We start from the raw sequence: 23,663 nt of genomic DNA, 5'->3' as shown, positions 1-23,663 counted from the left end.
TGGACACTGACGGACACGTGGAGAGCACTGAACCCCACAACGAAACTGTACTCGTTTCACTCCATTCCACACGATCTTCGAGTGAGACTTGACCGATTTCTATGCTCACCTGCTATACACGCCAAAGCCAGACACATAGACTACCTATGCAGAGTGCTATCTGATCATGACGCCCATGTCCTGACCCTCCGATGGAAACCGCCCCACCCCCCAGTACCGACCTGGAAACTCCCTCGGGAGTGCCTCACAGACCTGGCATTCACACATGATCACGGGGAACACCTACAGGAACACTTCAGACTCAATGCGGGCTCGGCGTCCTCTAGTCTCGTTGAGTGGGATGCGCACAAAGTAGTGGCGAGGGGACACTGCATTCAGCAAGTGTTAGGAGTGCGAAAGGTGCTAGAAGGCGCATTACACACCACAGAACAGGAACTAGCAGTCATGTTGCAAGCAGATGATCGCAGCGAGGTGACCCAGTTACAAATAGCAGAGGCTAAGACAAAATACGCCGAGACATTGCGGGACCTGCGAAAATACAATTTCAGGAAATATGCCAGTAGGGTACACCGGGAAGGCAACAGGGGTGGCACGCTCTTAGCATGGTTAGCTCGACAAGACCCCGACATGAAACCTATCACGGAAATTACAGACCAAACCGGTCACCTCCAGACTTCCCAAGTAGCGATCATGCAGGTTTTCTACACATATTACTCGCACATATACCAAACTTCCAGCCAAGACGACGCCCTCGTGGTGTCCAACTTCCTACTCCCCTTACCAATCCCCCAGGTCTCGCCAGCGCTCCGAAAGGACCTAGACAGGAAATTAACGCAGACCGAAATTAAGGCAGCGATAGGGACGCTTGCCAGGAACAAGGCCCCAGGCATGGACGGCTTCCCCCTCGAGTATTACAAGACGTTTGTAGCTCACCTCGCCCCGCGTCTAACGACTATGTTCGAAGACTCATTCACGATGGGAATCCTCCCACGCTCCCTCAGAGAATCATTAATAGTGTCGTTCCTAAAACCGCACAGGGACCCCCGACTTCCATCGTCCTACAGGCCGATCACATTACTTAACTCAGACTGTAAAATCCTGGGGAAACTGTTAGCGACAAGATATGCTCAAGTCGTACCCCAACTGGTCCACCCCGACCAAAACGGATTCGTACCAAACCGCAACACATCTCAAAATCTCCGTAGACTTTTCCACGTCCAAGACATGACCCGAGCCCAGTTCCCGAATGCAGCTTGCCTCATACTAGACCTCGAGAAGGCATTTGACACCCTCCTATGGCCATATTTGTTCGCAGTCATCGCCAAGAACAACTTTGGCTCTCGCCTCATCGCTTACACTAAGCTCCTGTACACACAACTTAGGTCCAGGGTCCGGATTGGCACCTATATCTCCCCGGAATTCACCGTAAGCAGAGGGACTAGACAAGGGTGCCCGTTGTCGCCCCTCTTGTTTGCTCTGGCGGTTGAACCTTTGGCGATACGCCTGAGACGAGAGGGTGAAGACTGGGGTATCCCCCTAGCGCATACGTGGCACTGCGTATCACTATACGCAGATGACCTCCTGATCTATGTTAAGGATGCCACGAGCGACCTGACGTGCATCTGGAGACCGTTAGAGGAGTTTGCGACAGTGTCAGGCCTAAAGGTCAACTGGGGGAAATCATCCATATACCCGTTGAGCCCCCATATGGCCCCCTTCAAAATCCGAATGGGTACTCAATCGCTCACCTGGAACGCCGGAGCCCCCAGATACCTGGGAATACGGCTGTACCACACCCCGGAGGACCTATACATAGGGAATCATCGTAGAACACTAGCTGGTCTTCGATCAGCGGTCAACTTCTGGAAGACACTCCCACTGGCGCCTATAGGCCGAGTGGCACTGGCAAAAATGATCATGCTTCCCCGCCTGCTATACAGCTTCGCGAATCTCCCAGTGATCCCACCTCGATCATTCTTCGGAGAACTGAACACTCTTCTGATAGACCTGATATGGGGAGGGGGTCGAAAACGAGTGGCGCTCACCACACTATACCTGCCTACCACGGAAGGGGGACTGGGAGCACCGGCCTTTGAGGCATACTTTCTAGCGGCCCAACTCCAGTGGCTGTCCTACTGGACGGCGGGACGCCACACAGGAGAAACCAACACCACTACTGGTCCTCTCTCGCAAGCCGCGATCGTCAGACTCTTGTTACCGGGCACTAAACCCCTGCGGACTCGTCCCCTGCAGGTGTCCGTCGCCCGAACGTGCATGATGCGGATACACCGCATGTCCATAACACAACCACCGTATTCGCCTTTGTTGCCACTGGTGGGTTTCCCTCGCAGAGAATCGTATTACTCCCCGGGCACGCTTCGAGTCTGGACTACACTGGAGGTCACGGAGATCGGATCTCTGTTCGACGACGGGCAGTTGCTGACGTTTGAGCAGCTGATGGACCGTTACGACATACCCCCTGGACAGTTTTTGCTACACAGGCAATTACTGGATAGCAGCGGTACGCACTGGAACCTAGGGGCCGGCGAACCAGCAACACATCCAGTGATTCATACGATCCTACACATGGGGGTGGGGAGACACTTAGTAACTTGGCTCTACAGGGCGGTGCGCTCGTTAATCCTCCCATCCCTCCAGTCTCTACGCCAGAAGTGGGAGACGGAATTCGGCAGAGTAGTCCATGACGGGGAATGGAGGTCAGCCCTGGAATATCCCAAAAAAGTCTCCAGGAACGCAAGGTTCCGCAACATACAATTCAACGTCCTCCACAGGGCCTATCTTACACCGGGCCGCCTCCAATGTTTCTTCCCGGACACTCACTTTGAATGTCCCCGATGTCGAACCCCGGGTGCAGACTTCAAGCACATGTTTTGGGATTGCCCCACTCTCCGCCAGTACTGGGACACGATCCACCGAACCTTAGAAGAGGCCACGGCCATTGCCACCATGAACACTTGGGAGGCATGTGCACTCGGAATTTTCCGCAAACGGAAAACTGAGAAAACACAATACCGATTCCTATCACTAGCAATCCTCTTGGCAAAACGTGGTATCGCCATGCACTGGAGAGCCCCTGCGCGACCGCCGGAGGCAGCGTGGGTAGGTGCGGTACTTAAATGGGGAAAGGCGGAGGAGGAGATACTACGGGAAGAGGAGGTACGGGGACATCGCAAACACCCCATATCCCAGGAGTGGGCCCAACTACTATACACCTTCACACAGACGGCACGCCCTCAGGAGTCGCCTACTGCAACACAATCCCAGATACGGCCGACGACACCGGCACCCTTGCCTCCATAAACATATCATGGAATCTACACACCAGTTGTAAGTGACCACGAGCGTTGGCCCTCCGAAACCCAGACACAACTCACCGACGCTTGCTATGGACCTTTACCTAACGACTCGAAAACATACATACATTGCTTGGACGCAGTGACCTAGAAACCCCCCCCCCCCTCCCGTCCTTCCCTCACTCCCACCCCACCCCCAAGTTCATCAGTTCACCCCCATAGTTTCTGGGAAAGAAGGTAAGCTCGAGCTAGACAGAATGCTACTCATACATATTACTAGCTGATTGACTTCACACATAGAGACACCACGGTGTCGCATGTTATCACGTGCCACATCCACACTCCTGATGCCCATAGCGTCACCCTCACAATCCCTGACACGACATGAGCTCACCCCACTACGGGTGCAGTCGATAGTCTAGCATGTTCAAGATGGCCCCGCTTATGGAGGATACAGACGTTATGATGGGAAGCCACATGATACGTGCCACCAAGGCATACAGATAAGGACAATAGATTGACAATGACCCTGAACTGTGAAATGCCTAACAAGATCCGCAGCTTTAATTGTATCTATATGACTTCAATTTTTGTAATGCTCGTTTAACCTTGAATGAACACTGTCGTATTATTCATGTAAATGCAACCTAAAACCCAATAAACAAATTCAAACAAAAAAAAACTATATGATATATCTCCTTGCAATTGTGAGCCTAAGGTGACTTTAACTTCTAGGGGACTATATTCCAGAAGCTCATTCAGCGCAGACTGGTGAGAGGCCAATGAGTGCCTCAACTGTAAGTGTTTATAGAACTGGGTTCCGTGGAGGTCAAATCCAGCTTCTGCCTTTTTATTTTATATTCCACAATGTGTTTTTGTCACCAGACGTTTTTCAATAAAAACTTTAATTTGCATGTAGAGTGAAGTGAAAGGGAAATATTTGTCAGTGTCTGATGAGCTACTAAACTCATAAAATATTATCTGCTCCGCTGAAAACAGCTTGAACATGTCAGAGATATTATCTTGATTTGCACAAATCATAAAAACAAATGTTACAGCAATAATATTACAATTTTATAATACAAATACAATGCAATCAGTCAGAGTGCTGCAGCCAAAGTATAGAAAAGTAAGAAGTATTATATTCACGTAGTAAGAAACTCCTCTGCTGTTGTCAGATCGGTACTTTAAGACTCATGGATGCACAAAATAAGCAAACAAATGTGGGCATTCAATAAGGCTGACAATTGTTTCCTTATCAGTAGCGATACCATCATCCAGTCTGGGGGCCACAACAGACAAACTTTACACTGGTGCAAGAAAAGTGAAAATATTTTCGCACCATTTCTACTGTTGGTGTAATATGGAATAGAGCAAATTATATTTGCAGAAAGCAAGAAAAGAGAGCATTCTGATTTCGTCGTGTTTGATAGTTTACACAGTAATATCTGGACAGAATAGATTTTCTCCACTTTTCAAATGATAAATATGGATCTGTGGTTCACATTATCTTGCTCCTGTTTATTTCATAAGGGGCAAAAATAACCCTAAATCAGTTTGCTAAATGTTTTTTTTTATTTTTAAAAAGGATATTCTTAGATCACAATCTATTTTTAACATATTTGTTTCAGCTATTTTTTAGAGGCCCAGCAACTGCACACTGCTACAGTGTCGCTCTCTTTTGGGCACTCACTCCCCTGCACCATATCTTTCTCTGCCTCCCAATACCCTATTAAAATAAATTATAATCTTGTTTTTTTGGGGAGGGCCCCTATACGTGTTATATGAACCAATCAGGACTTTAGTCTATAGCAATGGCTAGACATCATAACTAACACAGGCCCACTGAAGCGTGCATATGCTAGTAACAATCAAGCATACAGTTATAAAATTACAAATATGTACAAAATTACATTTGGCAAAACAATAGACAATCTGTCTCCAAAAGTCCTAACCTTACAAGGATTATCATAGATAAAATCTTCCTTCACCTGGGTTTGTTACAGGGGGTGACGAGCACAAAAACCCTTGCCTTCTTTGGTAATCTGTGAGATTTAATGTAACAAACACCTGTCTATTGGTTGTAACACAGTGTGATAACAACCCACTGTTAAAGACCTGCTGGCTTTACATTGCATTTTACAATAACTCAGGCCTTCTGCCTTTGTCATAATGTTTTTTTAATAAAGACATCACACCTATGGCTTTGGACATAACTTTTACCAGTGAACCAATCAGAACTGTATCCTTTGTCTATTGCTCGTCACCATAACCAACTCAGGCCTACTGTATTGAGTGTAAGCTTTTCAACAAGACAACCATCAGTCATACAGTTACAAATTAAAAAATGTAAACAACATTGCACTTGGTAAAGCAAACTTCTAAGTCTCCTAGGAGGGCCTGGCAAGGATTATCACAGTGCAAATAATCTATCCTCATGGTTTGTCAGAGGGAACCAACACCAAAATTATTTCCTACTGCTGTAATCTGTGTGCTTTTTGCTGGCTTTAATAGAGAAATAGCAATCCACTCTAAAATACCTATTAGTTTTAAGATATCCTTTTCACCGCAAATAAGCCCACTGACTTCAAGGCAACTATTCATAATAAATAGACCTAGTTTCCAGCTTTTATCATTAGCCTGCCATCAGAACCAACAAATCCCTGCTGTATTAAGCATAACATTTCACATGTGGCAACCAGAGAAGAACAGGCATCATAATTGTCTACGTTTCTAGGAGCAGCCAGTGGCAGTTGTGTGACCATCAAGAACAACCTCCATTCATCAAATTGACACGTCTGACCCAAAGGACAAATACCATAGCTTTATTTAATACAATGCCTGGCTCAGGCAGCTGGATAAATACATGTTTACACCTGTTTGGAGGGTAAGCACTTTTTTATTTGCAAGTACACAGCTTTTGACAAATCATAAGCTGTATTTGGGAGGCCCAACATCTGGGTGGAGCCACAGTGCCTATCGTTTTGTATTTCAGAAAGCTCTTTATTGATCTCCTATGGTCTGGTGACAGCTGCGCTGTCATACCAGACCTAAAATTGGGTTCCTTTTTTAAGTCTACCAGTGATTGCAATCACTAGGAGACTTAAAAAGGGAAAACACTGTTACAAGGGCAGAACTATGGTGCTTCTCAAACCCCACTAGTGCTTCTTGAACTTGTAAGTAAGACAGCATAGTTCCGCATTCTTAACAGAGCTTTAATTTCCTTACACCTCTGACGTGATCACAAACACAGAGGGAAACTGAAAACTTGAAAGGAATCCATGTATGTTTGTCTAACTACATCTATAAAGCTCTGTGGAGAAGATCAAGGCCTAAAGAGCAATTACATTTTTTATTCACTCCATGGGGATGGCGTACCTGAAGGTGATATACTAGACTACCCAATTGCTAAGCAAGTCAAGGACCTAGGGGCAAAACCCCTTTACTTGAATCGCTTCACACCCGCTCCAACTCTCTCGCAGCACTGCTTCTTTTTACATTTATTTTTCACTCTGCTTGTCCCTCAACAAAAGGAGCAGGCTACGTGGTGTTGACGATACTTGAATGCTGTAGCGTGTGTTTTGCGGGACAAATAACCCATTTGTTTTGTTTTGCACCTTTGGGAGAAACAACCATGCCACAGAGAATGAGGTGAGTGCTAGAATAAGAGGTTTTTTGAGCGTGTCCGGAAGCATGTCGGTGGATGCTGAAGAAGGCAACAGAGACGCGCATTACACGAATAGTGGACTGCTCATTTCAATAACTGTGTATCATACAAGTAGGGGATTATTCATTTCACATATCTGTGTATTATAAAGTAGGGAACTTCTCATTTGAACAATTCTATGTTACATAAATATTGGACTACTCATTTCAAAACTACTCTAGTTCAGTGTTTCTTAACCTGTGGTCTAGGGTCCCTAGGCGTCCGCGAGGTCTGCTCAGAGGATCTGCAACTACTTAGACATTTGAATACTATTAATAGATGAATAAAGTGTATATAAATGAAGAAGCAAATTCTAAAATTAAAAATGTTAAAAAGTTCTTCCAATGTGAAGGAATTTGAAATTGGAGGCTAAAAATGAAGATAGCCTTCTTAGAGGGATACATTACAAAAGCTCAAACCTTCCCAATAAAATTTTAATTTAGATTTTTTTATATTTGGCAATTAAACAAAATATTTACAAAAATGGTGTAGTTGTTTGATGAATGCTTGTTTCTGTGTCTTCTGTATTTTTTGCAATTCAACTCATTAAAAATGCTTAGGTGTGGGTCCCTGGCTTCCAGTAATGATTCTATGGGTTTCCTCGGAATCCAATAATAATGCAGTGATGATCTCTGGGTACCTGTAACGACTATGGGCCTGTTTATTAGTTGTTCGTTGTATTCCGACCCATGCAAAAACCCCTGTTTACGCATGGGACGGAATTACAAATTAAAAGGTATTTTATCGCATCTGATAATGGTAGGATGCGTTAAATACCTCAAACTTCATTACATTTCCGCATGTCAAACCTGTCGAAATTTAACAGGGGAAATGTGCATGGTATTTACCGTATAATGCGGATATTGGGGTGCTAAACACCAAAATCTGCAGGTTATTCCCCAATAACTCGTAATAGGTGCTATTCATCGCACACAATAAAAATGAACTCCATGGCATCGTTATTTACGAGGTGCGATAAATATGTATTGTAATCGGGTCCTAAATGAGGTCAAAGGGTTACGAACCACTGCACTAGTAGACAATTGCTCATTTCATTAACGGTGTATTACAGAAGTATAGGAATCCTCATTTGTGCAACTACACATTCCACAAAGGCAGGATTCCTCCTCTCCCTAACAATGACTACTGATTTCTCCGAGCTGTCCTGTACAGGGCTTCGCCCTCTGGACTACCTGCTAGAGCTTTTATTTCAAGGAAAATGCTGCGAGAAACATTGTCTTGAGATCTGGGAAATGATCCTTTAGTGTGAGCAGCGTCAAATCTGAAAAAACAAAACTCTGCACTCACCTTGGAGAGAGGACTCAGCCTTTATGTTAGCAGGCTTCACTCAGCAGCGTCATCACGAGCAGCTCGGGTCTCTTCTTCCTGGAAATAAAAGCACAGTTTAAGCTGAAAAATTGTGAAGTGAAATGAACATTAACTAGCGCTCCTGCAATGGTACACAATTTATTTTTGGGCATCAGAAGTCTCATTTTCAGGCCACATCATTGCTTTCAGTCACAGTAGGCATGTGAGGTGTGGTCTTTTTACCTGTTCATCCCATGTGACCAGGCCTCCTGTTACAAATCATGCAGTGCGGATATTCCTTTTTGGGAATTGTGCGTTGCACAGTTGTCAGTCGACCAGTGTTCCTGTACTCGGATGTACTGGCTGCGTGGACTCCGGACCTATTTTACTGCCTGGAAAATCCAGCCGGAAAAACAGTTTTGGAAAAGAAATGCCCTGCCGCCTAGCCCTGTTATCTGGCTCCTGTCCCAAACTCTCTTAAATGAGGAGGGAGCATGTAAATGTTTCCTGTCAGTAACTCTCCCCCCCTTTCTTACCTTGCATCCCCCCTCTCCCCCCCGGCCTTCACAGGGTCCTTCCAAACACGTATCACATGCTCAGAGCCGTGACGTAAAGATGTGCAGTAAAGACCTTGGAATCAGGAACTCCATGTGAAATTCTACTCACAAAAGCTGGGCCTGCACCGCTATTCCTCATTTCAAGGGTTTTGCCAATCTGGCGAGGGCTGGTGAGATTTCCTGCCTAAGAAGCTGGGCACTACCTACTGATTTCTAGTCCATTTTGGTTTTCATGCTGGTCAAACAGTGTGAACTCAATGTGTCAAGAAATCCATGATAGTCCTGTTATCTCAAAGGTATTCACTGCGGCTCACCTTAAACAGAGTGGATTTTATGATTCAGAGGTTAAACTAACCCAGTACAGCTTCTCAGCACCACAGTATCCTTATGAAGTATCTGATGGGTTTGACTGTAGTGGGGCAGATACGTCAAGGGACAAGGGTGGCCCTTGGTGAGCCTAATGGATGTTACCCAACACTCAGACTGTGTGTATTCCACCTGGCAAAGCTTCAAGCCAAATCCTACATACCTAAAAACCAAGGACCTGATTACAAGCGTTCATTAATTACAATCCCTGTGCAAACAAGATTGCACAACAACCGCTGCTATAAGTGGTACGATGTTTATCACACCTCACAATTACCAGGTGTGGTAAAGATCACACCCTTCATTAAAGATCGGCAGGTCAAACCTACCAGAATTGAACAAGGGGGAAAGGACTAGTATATGCTGCGCGGTGCAGATGTTTTTGTGGTAAGCACCAAAAGAACAAGCTACTTACCTTCTGTAACACTCTTTTAAGTGGATATTCTACCTAATCACAGATTCCTCATTTTAGAATAGTTCCTGTGTGCCAGACAAAGCAGTGTCCCCATGTCCCTGTAGATGGTGCAGTGCTGCTTTGCTCTGACTCGACTTCGCCCGAACGTGACGGAGCGTTAGCACATATATGCACTCCCCTGACGCTCTCCAACCAGTATTTGTCTTTTCACTTTCTGTGGCGTCGGAAGCAAGGAATGAACAATTGTTGTACCAATGTGCTGAATACCAACTTTGTTCCTTTTTAGATGTTAAAAAGAGGCCAATCAACTAAACAGGTAGGTGGGAGGGCGGTGAGCAAGCAGCAGTTAAATAGAGTATACACCAGAAAGAGTATTATTGAAGGTAACTTGGTTTTCTGATTCCTCATCCTCAGAATAAATAACAAAGCACTTCCTCCCCAGGTTGAGGGTCTGTGGAATGGACTCAGACCAAAAGTCTTGCAGCACCCAGTGGGTGAAACATCCTTCCCGCCAGACCTGGCTGTCAAGGCAGTGGTGCTTTCTGAATGTATACACTGATGCCCATGTTGTATTCTGCCATGGCAAGGACAGGCGCTAAATAAGCCAACACCATGGTAGAAGTCGTAGCCCTGTTGCATTGGGCTCTCTGACTTATGGGGGGCTGCTTCTTGGCCAGTCCATAACAAATCTTAATGCAGAGGCCTATTCACCTTGACAGTCACATCTTACACAGCCTTCCCTTTCTTTTCTCTGGAAAACTCCACAAAAGTTGATTGTCCACTGCATGATCCTTAGTATGATCATTATAAAAGCTTAAAGCACTTACGGTATTCAGTTGATGAAGCCTCTCCTCTTCTTTAAAAGGGTGAAGGGCAGCAAAGAACGGAGGCACTGATTGCCCAGCATGGAAGGGAGTTGTGACTTTTGCCATGAATGCTGCCCTAGTTCTTATCACAAACTTGTCCGGAAAAAATTGGTATAGGGTGGTTGCACTGAAAGTGCCTGAAGTTCACTCACCCAAAGAGCTGATGAAATCACCATGAAAAAAGACGCTATAAACAGCTATACATTAGCTCGAAGGGAGTACATACGAGATAAAGTGTAGAACAAGTTAAGATTCTACTGTGGCATCAAAAAATATTTGGGAGCAAACCTGTGACAAACCTTTTTTAAATCACAACAAGTGATTTAAAACAAATAACCTTTAATGATTCCCACTACATTATCTTTCTGGCCCAAAGATAAAACAAACAAAAGAACGCCTGACAGCTTTCTTGCAAAACCCACACCAGCACATAAATATGGCCCAGCACTAAGCATAAATGGACTTCGTAGAAGAGAGCCTGGCAGCAAGTATGACATCCACAACTTCAGGTGGCAGATCAACACAGTCAATTACCACCACTCAGTCTCAATGCTTGTATGTGTTGATTGCACATTTGTGTGGAGTACCCTGGCCTGTTGTTGATATGGGTTCTTGTGAAGTACCTGATCGGAGTACAGATGCTCTTGCATAGAAGGTCTAGGTACTACTAACATTTCCTGGCCCATTCCAGAGCCACTAAAATAAGATGGGCATGGTCCTTCCTGACCTTCTTCAGAACCCTGGGCATAAGAGGCAGGGACGGGAAGGTGTACAGGAGTCTTATGTTACATTCCAGCCAGAATGCATCCCCTAACAAGTGTTCTTGCAGAAACTCTAAAACTCAAAACTTTTGACACTGTTCATTCTCAAAGTTGTCAAAAAGATCTGGTCATGGTTCTCACCACTACTTGAAGATGCACTAAACAATCTCGGGATTTGGATGCCACTCATGATCCACCAGACATCGCCTGCTCAGTTTGTCCATACTGGCATTCAAGAACCATGTCAACAGGTTAGTGATCAGGAAAATGCCCTGACGTTCCGGTCACCTCCAAAGGCATAGAGCCTCCTGACACAGGACCCAGGACCCCACTTCACCCTGCTCATTGTAGTACCACATGGCGATGGTGTTGTCTGTGAGAACCTGCACTAACCTTTCCTGATGGGCATTAAGAAGACCTTCCAAGCCAGATGAATGGCTCACAACTCCAGCAGGTTTTTGTGGAACAGGCCCTCCACCAGAAACAAGAGTCCCCTGCCTCTGCAAAGGAGTCAAGTTGAACTTCAGGTTGTCTACTAGTGGTCTACGACTGAAAGGCAAGGCTGCTTTCACTAGCCAGTCATCAAGGTATGGGAATACAGGTATCCCCTACCTCCAAAGATGGGCCATGACCAGTGTCTTTACTTTCATGAACCCCCAAGGGAGGCTGAACGGGAGCACAGCAAACTGAAGTACTCTGATCCTACCTTGAACCGCAGATAACGGCTGAGAGACTGTACATGGAGTATAAAAAAATACATGTCTATTTGGTCCAAGGACTCCTTTCAGTCATCTGTGTCTAGAGCAGACAGGATCTGGGTTTGCCTGAGCATTTCAGATTTGTCCATCCATCAGAAAGGCATTTAGAGGCTGAAGGTTCAGAATTGGCATGAGGCCACCATTCTTCTTCAGATTGAGCAACATCACCGTCCTCTTTCCAAGTCACAAACACATTCATTAGCACCTTTAAAGAAGCAACAGTCACACCTCCTGTATCAGCATGCACAGGTGCTCATCGGAAATGAATGCTAGTGTGAGAGGACTAGTGGGAGGGGCAGAAAGTAAAGGTTGAGGATAGACATTTTGGATGATTTGACAGACCCATCTTTCAGATGTGATGGATCAAAAACCTTGGAGAAAATGTTAAACCCTGCCTCCAGTCCAGTTGAGCATGCACCATAAAGGTCAAACTAAAATGGTTTAGTGCCCCTTGTAGCAGGGGAGAGGAATTGGATTACTGATGCCCCTACTAGCCAGAATGCTGTACGAAATCCAAACCGGCTGCCTTAAAAGAGCTGCGGTGTCTGCTGCTCTGGTCGGGAAGGCTGTCTCTGTCTAGATGCCTATACTCTAGAATAGATCTTGAACTTTCTAAATGAATGAGGAAACTGTATCACAGAGGTAAATAGTCTCAAAGATCGTACCATAGCCCTACCCTCATTAAACAGTCCAACACAAAGTCTGCCTTCCAACCTGAAAAGTGGGACCAGCAATGGGCATATCCATCAAGGATCGCCAGATTATCTCACGGAATGCCTCCACGCATGGGGACGAATTACAACACTAGTACTAATTGCCTACACCTGTCAATCAGACCTGCACAAATAACATATTTGGCAGCATCTTGTACATCATGAATTTTCTAAGCCAAAGGGGCCCCTAAGGTCATCCAGGGTTGTTAGCAAGATCGCACTGGCCATGTCCCAGAGGGCATGTGTGTAGTGACCCTGCAAACAAACGGCATTTACAGATTGCAATGTTAGGCCAGTGGAGGAAAACATGAGCTTGCTAAATCCTCAGTCTTCCAGGATTACCTGTCCAGTTGAGTAGTTGGAAAAGAGTTAGGATTGAAGTCAATGGCTGAGGCCTGCACAATAAGGCTCTGTGGAGTGGAGTGCTTGGTGAGAAAATCAGGACTACCAAGTTCCGGTCTGTGATGTCTGGCCATCTGCCTATTTACAGGTGGGGAAGAGAAAGACATTGACCTAGTAGCCATCAAAGTATCAGTGAGGGCATTGTTAAAAAAACTTAGACGTTGACGACACAGGGTGTAAGATCTCTGTTAGGACATTCGTTATAGTCTCTTCATGAGGGGTAGCTGTAATTCTAGAGTCTCAGCTGCCATCCAGTCCAAAACAGCAAACAAAGCACTTTCTTCCATTGGTAACCTAAGAGGTGAGTCAAGCTCTGTCTGGGGCTAGGTGTCAAGTCCACTGTCATTCTGAAAATCAATGTATAAATCATCCATTTAGTGAGGAGAGAGCAAGCCATCCCAATCATCATCAACATCATCTTGCAGTGCCCCCTCATCTGACATAAGCTCGTAGTCAGAACCAAAAAGATAATAGAGCCTTTCCTGGTAAGTGCAACATTGCAAAAGTACTGGGTTAGATTTATCACAACATCGGTTGGACTCGAGTTGAAGTTGGTTAAGGGTCTGGCACTGGTGTAAGCCCTGGGTCACCTTCTAGCAATGATGACGTTGGTGTACAAGTGGCTGGTTGAGTCTCGGGGAAGAAGTGGAATCAAAGTCTGGATGTGCCAGATGGCACAGTGCGTGGTCACTCTGGTGATAACCCAGCTGCGGGCCCCTGCAGATATGTGGGGCTCAACGGAGAAAAAGAAGCGACCAGGAACATCTGCAGGATGCCTCTTTGTAGGCCTTGATCTACTGCGTGGTCGATGACTGTCTGGGTAGTTAGGGGCATGTCGAGACTAGCTGAGGAATTGGTTCCGTGGCTGGAGACCTCAACGGGCTGAAATCACTCTGTGACACCCTCACACCTTCTGTTTGGAGTCAGAGCAGTAGAATGGGGTTGAATCCTTCTCTCAGACCAGGCACGGAGAATGGTGATTCAGGCACTAGTGCTCTCAAGATTGGACTATGATAACGCACTGTACCTAGGGGCCCCCAAATATGTAGTCAACAGGCTTCAAGAGGTTCAAAATGCAGCAGCCAGGATGCTACTGAAGATACCTAAGCAAGAGTCTGTGAAAGTTTCATTGTCCAAACTTCACTGGATTCCTATTCAATCCAGAGTCAAGTTAAAGACACTATAACTAGCCCACAAAGCTATGCACGGCAGAGGTCCAGCCCTGTTACAGTCCCGCGTCTCCTCATATGTCCCTAACAGGTCCCCGTATGATTATCTCATGAGTACAACAAGAATAAAAAGAGCCAGATGGGGAGGAAGATCCTTTACCTATTTGGTCCCAAAACTTTGGAACTCAATGACATATGGATTGCGACTTTTAAAGGACCTACGTAGCTTCAGGAATAAACTTAAAGCCTGGCTTTTTCCATGATTTCCCCTCAACACCGAGCTGATACCCTCTCTGCAGCGCTGGGAAGCCCTTGGGCAGCTTTGGGCTTTACAAATCACATAAATAAATAAATCCTGTTTTGCTTTCTTGTGCTTGCACTTGGACTTTGACTTACCAGAAGTCTTTGATCTCAAAGCTGAGTATTCACAGGAATGACTAAGGGAACAAGACCATGTCAGCAACCTGGACTGGAAGCAGGACTTACACAAAGGCCAAAACTTCTTTTTGTGTCTGGCAACATAGCACTTCCCCTCCCCTTCTTGGATTGCCTTTGGGTGCTGAGGCTGCAATTATTGTTCAATTAGAGTCGGACCTAAGCCCATTCACCAAAGACCCACCTCGTGCAGGTCTGTGATGACATGTGCTTCCTTCAGTAGCAGCATGGTTTGAAACCTGTTTTTTTGTCGCTGAATCTTAGATCAGTATTTTCTTTCACATTGAGTGGAAGAGTTTTCCAAAGCGGAGCAGGTGGAATGGAAAAAGGTATTCCACCTTCACTATTGCTCCTAAATCCATGTACTTTTACTCAGTTTATGTACAGCGTCAAACACCCACACAGTGGCGTCTTGTGCAGCTTCAGGAGCTGGACAGGAGTCACCGAGTAACACCCACACAATGCATCTGACAGTGAATACTAATAGGCTGAGGAGGTGCCAACTTTGGATCTCATCCCCTCCAACTCAACTGAGTCAATAACATTGAGGATAACACGCATATTGGTCGTATTTATTCAAAAGAAAAACATACAATAATAAGGAAGAAGAAATGAAACATGCAAAATGTGTGCAACACCTTCTAAAACATGGAGTGAAAGTATATCATCCTTATCTAGTCAAGCCACACACATTATTTAACCTATGATAAAAAGATGTATTCGTTTACACAAAACTTAGGTCTACTGTTTCATTCTCACTCCATCCATGCAAACAAAGGCGAAAGCATCAGAGTACAATCTCAGGCCATTGCCATCCGGGCGCAATTCTTGGATCCACCCCCCGCTAAGCAGTTTAAGTGATCTTAACCCTAGGAGTAAGATCAGGAGATAAAAACTCTTCTCCTACAGGGCTACACAGTGCTCAAACCTTTCACTTTTCCTCCTGAAGAAATTTACACAGAATGAACATTTGCAGGGATAACCTTAGTGCTATCCGATACTGATTTTGACACATAGTCTTTGTGGATTGACTGCTTATATGTTTTGCTTTTACCACATCAAGGGCATTCGCCCTCATCTCCTAAAAGAGGGCTGATCAGTGCCCTGAGCAGACAAGTGCACCCGATCCTGATAGACCATCTTCGGGCCTCTGATCAACTTGTACAGAATGTGCCTAAAGCGAAACGCGCCAGCACATCGTTTGGTAAGTTCTCTTGAAAAGCCTTACTCCAATTCCTCCCTGGAATTGAGTAAGACCATGCACTAAATGCCTTTGAAAATATTTTTCCTAACAAAGAGAATTCACCCAGACTGAACTCCCGTGGTCCACTGCACCCCAGAGCTGCCACATTGTTGCCTCCGAGAGGATGGGTTGCCAGGTAACGAGCTGTGGCTCCTCACAACCCTTTGCTGTCCTCACTGCCTCCCGCAGCCATGAAATCGTAGATCGCCGACGCCTAACCATCTCAAGAATATCTTCCTTATTGCCATCAGTTTTGGTTTCTTGAGTTGTTGTAGTCAATGCGTTGTCCGCCAGGCAAAGGAATGGCCAACCACCCAAACAGACTTATAAGACATGGCTTATTTGGTGAGCACAAAGAAATCCATCTTTGGTAATTTATGGCAAACCAGGATGCATAAACCACGTGTAGCGTCCCATGTTCTTTAATTGGCCCTAGCTAAATTCTGCCTCCACAGCCATGCTCATGGAAAGAGAGAGAAGAAGAATTTGATAAGTCAATCCCTGAGACAGCTAGAGTATCTGAAAATTAATAGTATGACAGGAGTACCCTGTTCTTATACACTAGTAAGACAGTAGAGACAGCCACCGGGCATGACTCAAAATATTGTCTCATGCATGACACAGGGCAACTCGGGGGGAAGGCCGCCTGATGGAGGGAAATGAGACTGCTACCCCCTTGCTGATCTGTATGTGACTGGAAAAAAACCTGCCAATACCTGACCATCACCCAGTTGAACATTCTGTAGTTGTACCCCACTCTATGGTTACTCTTGGATTGTGCTAAAGTAAAAGACCAAATAGAAGACTAGTCCAGATGCTGCCCCAAACAACTTCTCCTCTTAAGGAGACCTCATACTTTATGCAGCTAAGTTAATATGTGGTGCATCTTGCCAATCTATAATGGGCACCTTCTGTTGGCGTCTCTCTCGACTTCACCTCCTTGCTGAGGCCCCCAAGATGAATAAATTGGGTGAATTATCTGGGACACCAGACAGTCTGGCAAAAAAAAAAAACAGTATTGTGACAATATCCCGAAACCGGTCCCAGGATGCTGGCTTTTGGTCCAAGGAGGACCTGGCCTGGCAGTTCGGGCTGGACTGTTCCCATGAGGCACAGGGTCAAGACTGATTTGCATATGGCTGGGTCCAAACTGGAGTGGCCGAGTAAGCAAAAGAACGAGGATGGATTCAACCCCGATCTGTGACTGGTTGAAATGTGTCAGCGCTCCGTCCCTCATCTTGATGTGTGTGACAAGCACCCTAGCATAGGGAACTGTTCTGACCTCTGTCCGCTGCTCCTCCATGAATATAGTGAGAGATTCTAGGGGAAAATTGCGCTCCCACCCTTTGCCCAGTACAAAACCCCGTATGACTGAAAGGCCCTTCCTTATGTGCTTTCATTTTTCTTAGCTGAATAGACGACTATCAAATGTGGCACAACAAGGCACTAAGCTTCGATTGCTTTTCTAAAATTCTGTCACGCACTTGGTTACCTGGGGATGGTATCTTCTGAAATCCTGCAACTTATACCAAGACAGGACATTCGGAGCATTATCGAGAATGTCAAGGACATGTTAAACCTGAAACAATATTTTTTCCTCCAAATATAACAAAATCAGTCCCTTTGGCAATGCCAGAATATGTTTGCAAGACACTCAATGTCTGGTACTAGTGTCCACCACTGCCATAGTGTCAGACCAAAAGATTACCCTTTTGACCCTGAAATGTGCCGTCCATATTGAGACCGCAACAACTATAGGAAAGACATCCAGAAATGCATTTTTCCTTACAAATCCAGACTCCACCCAATCACATTGCCAGTTCCCTCTGCCTCCCGTAAGCCTGCAAAACCCATGCTACCCGCCCCATCCACGTGCATGTACAAAAAACCTCAATGCTATTAAATTGAATCAGAAAGGTGCACCAAACTCTCAAATATTCTCTAACATCTGCTGTTAATTTTGCGTGGTGATATTTCTGTTTCATCCCGGCCTTGCCCATGGCTGCAAACCTTGAGACATTGTGCCCCGTCTCATGGCAAAAGTCCACTACCGGACAAGGACCTGAGCCAGATGCAATGTAGTTTTCTTGTAGGTAAGACACTGATCAATTGACTGAATTCAAGCCTAAATGTTCTCTTTCGGAGACCTGCACACCCCTTCAATGAAAGCGAACTCACCCCCAGATTCATCAATGTCCCGATTTCCGAGTCCTTAATAGCGATTATTAAGGAATCGCTATTAAAGACTCGCAAAACGGGATTCATGTAGAAATCGCACAATTAAATGCGATTTCTACTGCTTCCTTATTTGCGATTAGCAATTAGCGAATCGCAAATAAGGAAGTGATTTCAAGGGTGCCAGGGTGTCCAAAGGACACCCTGTAGCACCCCTGAAATGCAAATGTACACAGGTGTTGCGCACACACATGTCCAAAGGACATGTGTGTGTGTAACATACAACTTAGAAAAATGCACTAAAGTGCATTTTTCTAAGTTTTCGCTATTTACCACGAAGTTACACTTCGCGGTAAATAGCGGCCCCATATTGCGAATTCTCAGTTTTAAAAAGGATCATGAATAGCATTTAAGGAATCTCTAATTGAGATTCCTTAAATGCGATTCTTCGCAATTAAGCGATTTCTGTAATTGCGATTTTTGCATTTGGATGATGAATCCCAAATGCAAAAATAACGCTTGCAAAGGGCCGGATTCTCAGAATCTGGTCCTTTGCGAGCCGATTTTACATTGATGAATCTGGCCGTTAGTCCCTAGGAAGGGGAAGCAGGTCGCTGGTCCAGATGCCTTCTGTGTGTGAGAGAAACTCCAAGCTCCTCAACAGGGTGAATGAAGCCTCTTAGCGCCCTGCTACATGCTCTTGATGATGGTACCCCACAAACAAAAAGTCACTTAAATAATTAATGGCATTAGTGGGACCTGACATTTGGCAAAACCCATTCAGTGCAGGAACTGAATTGTACAAAATAAGCAATTATTATTTTAAGCATCCCACGTGAATGCATCTATCATAAAAATATGAGTCACTGATCTAAAAGCCTAACTCAGGGCAATCATCTGGATGTACTGGGAAAAGCTTGACAGCAGCTTCTATATTGACCTTCGATATTAATGGCCATGAACCGAATACCCTCAGCTTGAGTAATGCCTGATCTAATGAGCGATAATGCACAATGCAGATATGAGGACTAATGGCAACATTTACAGATGAACGCATTGGGGCTAATAGGTTGTGGATAAGCTGAAACTGACTGAGTGCCTTCTTGGGTCTATGCCTAAAGTTGAGCAGATTAAACCATGCATTGGGGCTCTTTCAAAGGGCCCAAAATCATATCACTTGCCTCTTGCATCTTTGATGCCACTATTTCAGGAAGTGTGAATACAAACAGCTGGTTCATGCAGTGACTGCTGGCAACTACCTCTGCAGCCGGACTCCTAAAACCAACATAAAAACCAAGATACAATTCCTTTCAGAGGCGGCTCCTTCGCTATGGCAGAGGAGCATCGTCCCCCACCCCCCGGCCTCAAAACAGCAGGAAAGGACAAATAAAACGATAGTAAACACTTATTATCGTTTTATTTTTCCTTTCCTGACGAGTCTTGGGTGCGGGGCCTTGGGGTGACTGAGGGGAGTGGTAGGTGCGCTGTCTTCACTGTGCATGACAGTTTGGCCGGCTGTCTCAGACAGGCCAAAGTGTCATGCGCGGTGAAGCTCTCTCCAACCCCAGCTGCATTGTTGGGTGGGAGAGAGCAGGCACAGGCTCCCAGTCCCACACAATTCTTGGACTAACAGTGGGACCATCTCAATGCCAGCACCTAACCTACTATTACTACAAAAAATATATTGCCCCTTCTGTCTATACAGGGGTCCGTGTGCACACCGAACAGCACCCACTATCACAGTGCTTGTTCCCTCAGGAACTCAACAAATTAAAACCAAAAAGCACAGGTTCACCACAACACACAATTCAATAGGAGCGGTTATAAAGTCCAAATCCAGTAAGTAACGAGGGAAAGGTTCCTCAGTTTAATCTTTTTATTCCATTACGTAGAAAAAGACACAGCACAGCCGACGCGTTTCGTCGCAGTGCAGGACTTCTTCATGGCGCTATATGGAAGATTCAAAGTACCTCCATAGGTGAAAAAAGGTTATGGAAAGAATGCTGCGCACAAGGAAATAAATTTGTCAGGTAGAATAAATCAAGAACGATATGGAGGCCGTCCAATTATAGGTCACGGCTAGTCACAGAGAGTAAGAAACTCGGCCCACAGATATGAGGTCAAAACATAATTTCATCGACGTGCTACACGAAGTCAAATTCCAATAAGTCAGCAACTAAATGGAGGCCGTCCAGGTATGAATCACGGCGAATCACAGAGTATGGCACTCAACCCATGGATATGAGGTCAAAAGGCGATACCGTCTACGTATTGCGCGGGATTCAATTCCAATCAACAAACAATAGGTACAATCCTTCTCCAGTATTAGGGGTGTCTTTCATAGATTCACATGCTTGAATATTCCCCGTCGTCGAAGTGGGAGTCCCACGGTATATAAAAAATAGCAATAATGCTAATATAACATAAATGATAATATCATATAATAATAAAATAGAGATAATACACTGTAAAAACCTCTACAATGGTAACTTCCATAGGAAGACAGTATAAGAGAAAAAACTCATTTGTAACATATCAGTGTCATTATGTTGGTCCAAACTGCGGCCAATCAGGCTCACGCACCCTCTAGAACCTTCTCCTCAGAAGCTCAAGCCCTCAGATTTTCTACCGCACGTCGTGTGAAGGGAGTCTCCCTGAGCTCTGCTCAGTTTTCTTCAAAGTTTGTCTCTTCAACTTATTTTTCCAAGAATGTCAAGTAAGAAGTCCTTGTTTAGAGCTTGCTCTTCATGTGGGAAACTACGTTTGTTTGAGAAGGACCCCCACCAAAAGTGTATTTACTGCCTGTACCCTGACCACAAGGTGGATGAATGTAAAATCTGTAGAGCTCTTCCTTCTAAGACTCTCAGAGACAGGGAAGGTCGCCTTCTTATATGGTTGAAGCGCCTCCAAGATAAAGAAGATGTTCTGTCAGACGCAGTAAGTCTTCAGTCAGGCTGTTCCACTGTTCCTTCCAAGCGTGGGAGTGTTCAAGACTTGCCTTCGCCTTTTCTTCAGAAAAAGAAAAAGCTGGCCTTGCCTGTGGCACAATCTTCACATTCTATGCCTTCAGTGTCAACGCCCACGAGACCTGGCTCTCAGGCGTCTTGCCCAGGCTCTATCAGTATTCTGACAGTCCTGACACCCAGGTCGTCGACGGGCTCGTCGACGACCGTTCCGTCCACAAGATTGGCTTTGCTGTCTTCGTCGACGACCTCTGTGACGACGACGTCTGCTTCCTCGTCGTCGACGACGGTGATGTCGACATCCTCGACGTCGACGAGAACTACGATCCCGTCGACGATCCCTATTGTCTCGTCGGCGACGAAGTTGCCGTCGACGAAGAAAACCTCTTCGACGTCGAAGAATTCATCGTCGACGAAGGTCCCGTCGACGTCGGCCTCTCCGTCGACCACCTCGTCGACGTCGGCATCGTCGGCGAAGAAGGCAACGATGGTTCCGACGACGAGAGCCCCGTCGACGTCGAGTGCTCCGTCGACCAGCTCCATGACGACGGCGTCGTCGTCGAAAAAGGCGACGCCGGTTCCGTCGACGAAGGTACCGTCGACGAAGGTACCGTCGACGACGATACCGTCGACGAAAGTATCGTCGACGAAGATACCGTCGACGAAGACACCGTCGACGAGGCTTCCGTCTCCTCAGATTCCAGCAAAGACGGCTCCGTCGACGCACGTTCCGTCGACGACGATACCGTCGACGACGAATCCCTCAGTGGGCCCTATCTCGTCGACGATGGCGATTTCTTCAGCGGCATGTTCAGGATCCTCGTCAGGATCGGGTTCTTTTGCCACCATGCCTCTGGTACCACTGCCTTCCTTGACCTCTGGCAGGGATTCTTCTATGCAGCTGCCGCCTCCTGATCTTCAATTACCCTCGCCTTTGATGGCAACTGATCACGAGACTGGATCTATGGGGGAAGATGATGACGATGAAGCTCACAGTCCATCAGAATTGATTATAAAATGTCAAGACTCCAGTTCTGACCAGGAGGACGTGGAGGAAGTGGTCCAACCGGATGACCAAATTGTCCAGTTGCCTATGGCATCTTTTCCAGTTTCTTTGTTTTCAAACCTCCAGCATATGCTGGATGACTACAACAGAAGGTTTCCGCCTACCCCTCAGGGTACTCCAAGCCACGCTCCGGCGGAGGACTCCGGCCCTGCCACCCATCCACAGTCTTTGGAGCAGCCTGTTTTGACAGAGCTTCCCCGCCCTCACCCCCCTCTTCTTCCGCAACCTGGTGCGCACGGGGTGGATGAGTCGGACAGTGAAGAAGGGGAATTACACCAGGATACTGACGATGATCAGGATCCAGATATGGCGGATTACGACGACTATCGGATACAGACACCTTCTCCGCAACAGCCAGAGGCGGGTGATGCGCCTACCATTGATACAGCAAGCTTCCATGTGCTAATGAATAAAGCGGCAGACCGTTTTAAATTGCCGAGAGAACAACGGCAAGAAGATTGCTTTCTCTACGATTTCAAAAACAAACCATACAAACAAATTCACACCATACCAATCATAGAATTTGTATGGAAAGAAGGAATAAGAATTATGCATTCTCCTAACTCCTTGCCGGCACAAGTCCCTCGCCTGGAAAAGAAGTACAAGGCTCCTGCGGGTTCACCTGCTTGTTTGCTGTCGCATCCCAAACCGGACTCGGTTGTCACACAGGCGGCACAGCGACGATCCCGTAATCCGGCGACTCCTCTCACTACTCCACCTGATAGAGAGGGTCGACGTTTGGACGCCATTGGGAAGAAATTTTCCACCATGTCCTCTACATCGGTACGCGCTGCAAATGCGTTGGCCATTCTAGGTCGCTTCGACAGGCAAATGTGGTCGGACATTTCCGCATTCGTTTCTCTAATTCCAGAAGCGTCCAGAGCGGAAGCCCAGCAAGTTCTCCAGGATGGCATGAGGGCGTCAGAGGAAATGATTGACTGCGCGATTGATGTGGCGAGTACGGGATTTCGCATCCTCGCCAGTGCTGCGGCTCTCCGCCGCCAGGGCTGGCTTAAATCCACTTCTTTCCGGCAAGAAGTCCAGTCGAAGATACTCGACATGCCCTATGACGGTGAATCTCTTTTTGGCGCTCACATTGACGAGGCGCTTGAGTCAATTAAAAAGGACACCGATACAGCAAAATCGCTAGTCTCCTTACAATTTAAGAAGCAGCCCTTTCGTGGCGCCCGTGGAAGAGGTTCATCTTCCACGAATTTTCGAGGAGGACACACTCAGTACCGCCAATTCAACCAAGGCAATCAACGTTACTCCTCTCAACAGTCTAGTCGCCAAAATCAGTCACGACCCTATAAAGGAAAACCTACTTATAGGGGTGCCAACAACAAACGCCAGTGACTCTCATGTCACGCAAGGAGTTGGAGGGAGAATCTCGCAGTTTTATTCCCAATGGTCTCTGATAACATCGGACCAATGGGTATTGGACAT

The 23,663-nt window shown here is 46.0% G+C and overlaps 2 protein-coding genes across 2 annotated transcripts in view; one reads left to right on the top strand and one right to left on the bottom strand.

Moving 5' to 3' along the window:
• The window catches only part of LOC144798761 (uncharacterized), a 1,691,129-nt gene that overhangs the window by 331,451 nt on the left and 1,336,015 nt on the right, over positions 1-23,663 (top strand). The gene's annotated exons all lie outside the window — the stretch shown is intronic.
• The window catches only part of SMPD3 (sphingomyelin phosphodiesterase 3), a 1,033,773-nt gene that overhangs the window by 800,671 nt on the left and 209,439 nt on the right, over positions 1-23,663 (bottom strand). The window contains exon 2 of the mRNA XM_078669784.1: positions 8,329-8,406. The gene's annotated coding sequence lies outside the window, so the exon portion shown is untranslated. The remainder of the gene's footprint in view (positions 1-8,328; positions 8,407-23,663) is intronic.

This window comes from Lissotriton helveticus, chromosome 12 (assembly GCF_964261635.1).
Source record: "Lissotriton helveticus chromosome 12, aLisHel1.1, whole genome shotgun sequence".
NCBI classification, from domain to species: Eukaryota; Metazoa; Chordata; class Amphibia; order Caudata; family Salamandridae; genus Lissotriton; species Lissotriton helveticus.
Note: the sequence above shows the minus strand (reverse complement) of the source record. Positions and strands in the feature narration are given on the sequence as shown.